The sequence below is a fragment of the Camelus ferus genome, chromosome 12 (genome assembly GCF_009834535.1).
Source record: "Camelus ferus isolate YT-003-E chromosome 12, BCGSAC_Cfer_1.0, whole genome shotgun sequence".
NCBI classification, from domain to species: domain Eukaryota; kingdom Metazoa; phylum Chordata; class Mammalia; order Artiodactyla; family Camelidae; genus Camelus; species Camelus ferus.
Window position 1 is genome coordinate 49424938 of NC_045707.1, and position 8730 is coordinate 49433667.

General features: G+C 33.8%; 1 non-coding gene across 1 annotated transcript; it reads right to left on the reverse strand.

Annotated features, from left to right (window-relative positions):
- Window positions 1-8195: 8195 nt before the first annotated feature.
- TRNAH-AUG lies at window positions 8196-8268 on the reverse strand. Its single transcript has one exon. It is a non-coding gene; the product is annotated as a tRNA-His (tRNA).
- Between the last annotated feature and the right edge of the window lie 462 nt (window positions 8269-8730).

Here is an 8730-nt window from a genome sequence, read left to right on the forward strand (position 1 = left end):
TAGAAAAATCTTGAATTGAAATGTAAGAACATTATTAGAAAATAAATTATAGGACAAGTTCACTTACAAACAGAAATTTGAAAGCCCTAAATATAATACTACAGAATTAAATCCAGCAATGTGTGCTAAAAAAAATACAGAATGACTACATTTGGTTTAGCCCAGGAATGAAAAGATTTTTACTATTAGAAAATAAATTGAAATTATTTACCAAATTAATTTAAAGATTATAAATGTATGATCTCAACAGCTGATAACACTCAGCATCCTTTCATAGTTAAGAGAAAAAACTCTTAGAAAATTAGGAATAGAAGGGAAATTGTATTATGTGATTAATGACATTCTACGCCATTCCCAGAAAAAAACAATTGAATGCTTTCCTTGTAAAATCATTTCAAGAGAAGGTTGCTCCCCACTGCCCCTTCTCTTGAACATGGTACTAGAGTCCTAATCAGCACAATAGAGTATCAAAAATAAATAAAAAGTAAAATAATTAGAAATAAGAAAACAAAGCCATCACTATTCAAAGTTAATATTATCTAAGTAAAAAAAAGCAAATGAATGTACAACTAAATTATAAGAATTGAATTTAGCAAAAATTCTAGATATAGAAATTATCAACAAATATTCAGAAAAGGTAGTATTAAAAAGATAGTTTCAACAGCAGGAAAAAAAGTACCTAGAAATGTGCGAAATTGTATAGGGAAAATATATAAAATATTATTGAAAAATATAAAACAACCTAAATAAATATTGAAATTAGTCATGTTTATGGATTGGGAGACTCAATACAGTGAAGGTTACTGGAAAATGATAGAAAATTTAAGTACTATCTGCTAAGAAAAGTGGTTCTATCACATAGTTTTCAAAAATCAACTCCTGATGAATAAAGATTCCACTGCGAAGTGCAAAACTATAAAATATTAGGATACAAGGTAAAATAATATCTTTTTTAACTCCGAGAATAGAAATAGATCTTTAACAATAAACAAAGAAAGGCTAACCACAAAAGAAATAATGATAAATTCTGGACTTGATACAATATAAAGTTTTTTTTAAAAAAAGACAATTTTGAAGAAGGCATAAGAAAACTGACAACAGCAGTGAAATAAATGAATTAAAAATAACATGAAACAAGCATTTGGATGAAACAATATTGGGTAGAAAAAGCAAGTCACATAGAATTATTCAGTATTATTCTACTTATATACAATTTAAGAACATAGAAAACTAAGTTATTTTTAGGAGTGGCCGATTGCAACAAAGTTCTCAAATTCCTCCCATCTTTATTTGCACACTCTTTTGCAATGTGATTTTGCAGCTGCTCCTTTCAAGGGGTAGAGTCTATTTCTCCACTCTTCAGACTTTCACTTGACCATGTTACTCACTTTAGTTAATGGAAATTAGCAAACATGACACAACTGGAGGCTAGGAAATCTCTTGGAACTTGCCACCACCATGTGAATAAGTCTGGGTTAGCTTTGTCTTTGGTAAGAGACCTGTGATCAAGAATCCCAGCTGACGCAGAATAATCTACTGTAAGATGGGTGAGAGAGACCATCCTGGACAAGTCAGCCCCAGCTGAGCCATCAATTGACTGCAGATGAGATAACACAGCAGAGAAAGGCAGAGCCTTTCCAAAGAACTGCCCAGACAACCCAGAGAATCATGAGAAAAGGTGATCATTTATTATTTTAAGCCGTTACATTTTGGAATTTTTTGTTGTATTGCTATGCACCAAAATTAAATGACACACTGTTATTCAAACATGTAGTAAAATTATAAGTAAAAGAGAACAAGAAACTCAAATGGTCTCTATCTCTGAAGAGAGTGTCGATATGATTAATTAGAAAATTAGTAGGTGACTACAAAATTAATGATAATATTCTGTTTCTTAAACTGAGTAGCATGTACTTTATGTTTGCTATTCCTCATTGCTTTCATATATTTTATAAATATTTTTTAACTAGTTAAAATAATAGTCAATAAAATCTGTTTTTTAAAGGATTATATGCATTAGCTCTTTTCCAGTCTCTTTACCTTATAAAGTCAATATGTGTAATAAAATTATAGAACCAGTGTTGAAACGCACCTCAGGGGTTACCTAATAGACCAGGCAAAATTCTGGTGATTAATAGATTAAATCACCTATCCCACTCAATTATATCATGTTCTTTTTCTTATCTCTCTTTATGCAAATCATGTCTCCAATCACTGTCTTCTTTAGCTCAATCTTCAGATTAAGTACCATTACCAAAGAATTCATTATTTGTTCATGGGGGCATTGCTCCCTGAAATGTTCTTCTATCTAATATCTTTTGCTAGTATTTCTAGGAACCTATTTGGATTCTAGATTGTGCCTGGCCCATGCATCCTTTGGATTCCAAATACCAAAGAGCTATCCAAAACCAAATTTTTTAAACGAACAATATATCATGCAAAGTATCCACACACACAAAAAATCTCTTTACACATTGATGACAGAAAGTCTACTCCTTTGACAACAATTCTTTGAACAAATGTTTGATTTTCCAGGAAAAACAAACCAACTTGTGGATTATACAACAAGGAAGTATCACTGTCATAACTAGATAGACCTCCCAGTTCTCTCCCAAGGAAGGGGCACTCTAAGTTTCAGAAATGAACAGAGATTAACCTTGACAATCAGATTATTCTCATCCAATAGAAGCAAAGATTGAGTTTATGAGTAAAATGCAAAACACCAAGGATCTGTAAGAACCAAATGGGGACACATGTAAACAAGTCATATTTAATCATGGTAAGAAATGAAATATTTATACTTGTACCTTTTCAGTCTCTGAGCTATTCATGAACCTGGATGATGAGACTCCAAAACCACAACAAGATTCTTCTATTTGTCTTGAATTATGCAGAGACATTATGTATTTGACATGAGGTGATCTCGTTATTAAAGGAAAGAAGACCAAGAGGGAATACTCAGGAGCAATCTTCAACTTCATTACTCTGAGTGGCTATTTACCTCTAAGCAAGTGGCTCAAGACCTCTATATTTCACAATGTTATGATCATCACCAAACATATCATTAACTTACATTGTTCCTGCATTTGTAATTAAATTGGTAATTGTTTTATAAATTTGCATAATAATTGCCAACTTCAATATGCTTAAAAATTATTTTCAATTGTATAAAATAGGAGAACTCAGTCATGTGGGAAGTTTGTCTTCTGGCTTAATTTATTGAGTGGCCTCTTTTTTGTGCTTAGTATCTTCATGTGGCCTTTAGGACAGCAGCAGCTCCCTAGATTCCTACCAGAATATGAGCCATCCAAGGTACACCACCTTGTTTAGATACTCCCTTTCTACTTTTAAGGAATAAGAGAGAGGATAGATAAAAGGATGGAGACAGATGGATATCTATATGGATAGGTGGATAGATATAGATATTGATAACATGAAAGGATAGCTGTTAATAAAATCAATGAGAGACCATTTTAAGTGCTAAATATATAAAAGCAAAGACAATTTAATTATTTTTCCTCATTCTTCCATTCATTCATTCTAACTCTTATTTACCTATTATTATGGTAGATAAATAATGTAAATAAGTTTGTGTCCCCACAGAGATTATAGTAGGAATCACAGAGTTGGAAATAATTAGAATTTAGTGGGTTACATATTGTAGAAGTGTGTCTAGGTAGAGCAGTATTACAAAAGAGGGGAAAATCAATTCTGCATAGGATGGAGAGAGAGAAGAAAAAGAAGCTGAGATTTCACAGAGAGATACGTGAGCTGAACCAGAAAGGGAGAATGGAACTTGGCAGGGTCCGTTGTAGCAAGTCTCCAATTTTGGACTCAACAATTATTTATTAAAGCCTTTTTAAGGTTCTAAACACTGTGGTAGGTACCTAAGATATAAAGGAAATAATAACAGTTCATAAAATCAAGTAACTTCTAATTCAAGCTGAGAAACAGATCCATAAATAAGTAATAAAATTCTAAAATACAGGACAGTAAACTTTATCCATGTGATTGAACAAAGAACAACAGACATAACGAACAATTCTGTTTGCCCCGAGGGAACTGGAAAAAGCTTTCCAGAGGAGGTGACATGTAAGACTGTAAAATTTCTCATAAAAGCTTTTTGTCCATATTATTTTAATGTACATAATTTTGGGGTAATACTTATATTTATAGTGTTCACACATTCACCACCTCAGTGTCACCAAATGTAATTACAGTCCCATGTGTACTTTCAGAAATAAAAATATCTTCACCTTCATTCTTTTCCTATACTATGTCATTCCTCTTGCTATACAGAATTTTGTAAAGTAGTTTGTGTAGAGCTGTGATATTTCATAAAAGCCTGTAGAGTTGCTAAAATTGGCTGTTCTTTAATCACAAATATCCTTTTTCAGCAAAATGTAACTATGAAAAGTTATAAAACAATTTTTTAAAGGATCTTTATGGGTAGTGTCATACTTCCTCAGATATAAATATTGGTAATAGAACTAGCAGGCTCAATATATCAGCAATTTAATAAATCTAGACTTTGATTATGAAAACTTGATTGCGTAAGCTTTAAGTACCAATGATAGCCAAGCTTGATGTAAAGATCTAGATATTAACTTTCTTCTTGGCAGTTCTATACATAAATCCAAACACATTTAAATTCAACAAGTGTTAATTGATCACTCATTGTAATCAAGGCACTACAAGAGAGAGAATTATTAACAAGTATGATTTCTTCTTGAAATCTATACTGCAACATTAAAATAAAAACAAAAATATGAATGGGTCAATAAAAATTAACACAAAATGCCTACAAAGAAGAAAAGAAGAAGAGCTTATGTCTAATGTAGAGAATGGAAAAGCCTCATAAAGGAACAGATTTCAGTGCCAAGTCCAATAGACAGATAGTGGGGGGTAGTGTCAATCTGTTGGGGAAAAAAAATTACATAAGCAAAGTCTTTGAGTTAAGAAAGAACAGAATGTACTCAGGAAATAAACACTAGAGAGTTCAATTTGATCAGATTATACTTCTGAGTTAGCAGGATTTCTATCTCCCATAATCCACTGGTAGTAGATGTCTAAAGTTATGAAAGCTTATATGACTACATCCAGGCTCAATAAGAAAAACTGCCACAAGCAATTAGCCACGCTGCTGTGAGTGAGGAAGACAGGAAAGGCAGCCCATGGCCTTAGTATTTGCTAACTAGGGAATAAGATATCTGAGACATAGTGAGAAGTTAGGACAGATAGTTAAAAAAAATAACTCAAGCTCAGAATCTAAACAGCCTTAAATTCCAAGCCAAGGGGTTTGTGTTTTATTCTTCTTTTAAACTTTAATTACAGAAATAATACAAAGTTTGTTGTAAATAATTTTGAAAAACCCAAACGTATGTACAAAAAGTGAAAACCACTTCAATACTAAGGGGGGGATAAATTGGTATATATTCTTCCAACTTTTATACGTACATACACAAATGGGTATAAAATATGTGCTGCATATAAATTGCTTCAATATAAAAATAGGTTTCTAACACATATGTAATTTTACAGCTTGCTTTTTTCATGACAATATACAGAGATCCATCTCATCTTTTTCAACTGAAACATAACATTTCATTGTATGGTATATTATTGACCTATTATTCTTCAGCTAACTGGGAGCCACTGAAATGCTTCAATGGGAAAAGGAAATAATTATTCATTTTTAAAACTTGAAAAAAGTTGAGATGATAAACTCTTAGAAGAGAAAAAGGAGATAAAGAAAACAAGAGATTATTAAAATAGTCTAAGTAAACTAATACTGAGAACTTGGACTAACTATAAGAGATGTTTCAGATAACTGCTTTAAGAAAGCAGTATACAATCATTCTAATTTATCAGGTGGGAACAAGAAAGAATGAAGAGAGGAAAGACCCACTGGGGATAAGTAGGGAGATCTAATCTCTCTGAATAGAAAGGGAACAAAAGGAAGCAAAAATATTTATTAAAGAACTGTCCTATACTTCACCCTTGTTTTCTAGCACCCCATTTTATCATTTGCCAAGTTTTATCAATCCAAGCACAGTAGTATTTCCTGAACCCATCTTATTTTATCCACTCCTGCCATCACTATCCCCACTAACACCCTTGTTATCTCCCTCTCAGCACTGTTCTCCCTCTAAGTCACTCCACACTGCTGTCAGATTCCTTTTACTACAGGTCAAAAGTCAAGATGGGTCAGGTGGCTAATGCATATTAACACCTACTGGACATCTGCTACATGATGGTCACTCTATTTGCCTTTATTAAATGTTGTTATGTCACTGAATCCTCACAAGAAGCCACTTTTCAATTTTGTGACTTTGGTGAAATTATTTAACTTCGCCCTAAGAGTCAGTTTCCTCATCTGTAAAACAGGGATAATAGTATCTGCTTCATGCAACTGTTGTATGAAAAGTACTAATGAATGTTATTCATTTAGTATGATGATGTTACATAGTAAGCATGGGAAAGCTAGCTTCCGTTAGCATAAGTTCTCAACCATACTCCAGACTACCTCTACAGACGCCCAACTTCCTAACTTTCTTGCCCACTATTTCTTTATATAGTCCATGTTTTCACATCTCACTGCTTTAGTCCTTGCTGCTTTCTCTGACTAGAATGCCTTCCCTGACATCTCTCTCCATACTTGTAAATTCTCCTCACTCTTACGGGTCCCCAAAAACATGAAAATATTCTGATTTTTCCCGTTTAGTAGTAATCTCTCACCTGCCTCTCTTGCCCCAGCATTTTATAATTTTTTTTCTTTTGAATCATATTTTTATACATATGTTTGTTTACATGCCTTATGTATATGGCTTACATATTTATAGGTGTAAATATCTTCACTGCTAGGCCTTTAGCTTCTGTAGAAGTGGGGGCAGGACTAATTATTTATTCTTTATGAAATCTAAAATGATATTTTTACATGATAGACTCAACCAAAACAAATGTTGAGAATCTATACTAGATAATTTCTATTTGTCCCTCCAGACTGCGCCCTGCTGTCTGCACCAGCAAGCTGATCTATGGATCTCATCAGTAGGCAATGGAGAGAACCTCCTAGGAAAGGGAGAAGAGAGGTGAGGTTCTGGCCCTCTCATCTTAGAGTCATGTTGAGCTGGCTGCATTCCTCAGCTGAAGGTTACAGCTCCACTCAAGGTGGCTAAATCTACAGGACCGTCCCCTTTCAAAACCCAGTAACTGCTCTCTTCACTTGTCCCTTTTGGCTTAAAGGTTACTAGCCCTAAGTTACTACACAGCTCCTACGTTTGTCCCTTTAAACCCTCCCCTTTTAATTGTCCTACTTCGAGCATGCCTTTTTTCTTTCTTTTTTTTTTTTTTCCTTGCTGGGGCCAACTGCTTTTAAGATAAAGAGGATAGGATTTGGGAGAGTAACTCCTTAAATTTTGTCTTGTCAATCAAGTAAGAGGAAAAGTCTTTACTTAGCCTGAAGAAGACAATAGTGTCGTTGGAGGCTGGAGGAAATTGAAAAAGGATTAGAACAACTGCTGAAGAAAATGCTTTAGGAAGTGAGTTAATGGTGAATAAAGGGGTAGCAGAACAGCATGGAGGGCCTAATTGCACAGAACTCAATTGGCAAGCTTGCCTGAATTTCTCCAGCAGTGCTTAGCAGAACAAGATCAAGAGAGTTGTTAAGACAAAACAAAGTAAAACAAAACACAAGTGATAGGGTTTGATTAAATTGGGGATGATGGAAGATGAAAAGAATCATAGCATCAAGAGGTACTAAGAAAGGTCACAGCCAGGACCTAAGTATCCAGGACCCAGGACACTGAAGGGAGACAAGAGAAGCGAATAAGAGGTTAATGGTTAATCTTTCAGTCCATTTGGAAGAAGTATCAGTTAGAATAATTATGAAATATTATTAATCACAAAAGGCACAGTAATTGTGTTTTTTAAATTTTACAACCAGATACAGCTCTGCTTACTTGCAGCATAGCTTCTATGCCAGTAGTAAGGCTGCCTATAATTTAAACTACCCTTTAAGATAATAGGATTTGTGTAATGTTCTTGTTATTATTCAGAAATTCCTCTTTGGGCTCTCTCTGAAAGTTTGATTTTACAAACACACATTTACTTTCTCGAATTTAACTCTTTTTTTTTTTATTTTTTTAATTTTATTTTTCTCTGGGGGGAAGGTAATTAGATTTGTTTATTTTTGGAGGAGGTACTGGGGATTGAACCCAGGACCTCATGCATCATAAGCATGCACTCTACCACTTGAGCTATACCTGCCCCCTCTTAGAATTTAACTCTTTAAAACTTCCTTTTCATTTTGCTTCAGTTTTTACTTTGCTTCTAAGAATTTGCACTTTAGACAAATTGAGAACAACCAACAGATTTTAGACCTTGATGTAAAATAAGCACAAAGGAAAGGAAAAAAAAGAGAAGAAATGCAAAATAATCACTTTAACAAAAACAATCAAGTTCTTGATTGCAATACGAAAACAGGAGAAACTGCTGTGTGAACTCACAAACTCTGCACAAAGGTTGCCAGGGGAACAATACTCCTAGGTTTCCTGGTTCTCAAAAATGTACCACTGTAATGTTTGTCTGTCTCTTTTCTTTTCCTTTTGAAAATCTTAACTGAAAATCTCCTCTAAGCTTCTGAGATCTTTGTTATTCACCTTGTAAATTCACTCTTTAGAGCTCACATCACAGAGTTCACTAAGTTGGCAACATATAAAAAGGCATTGA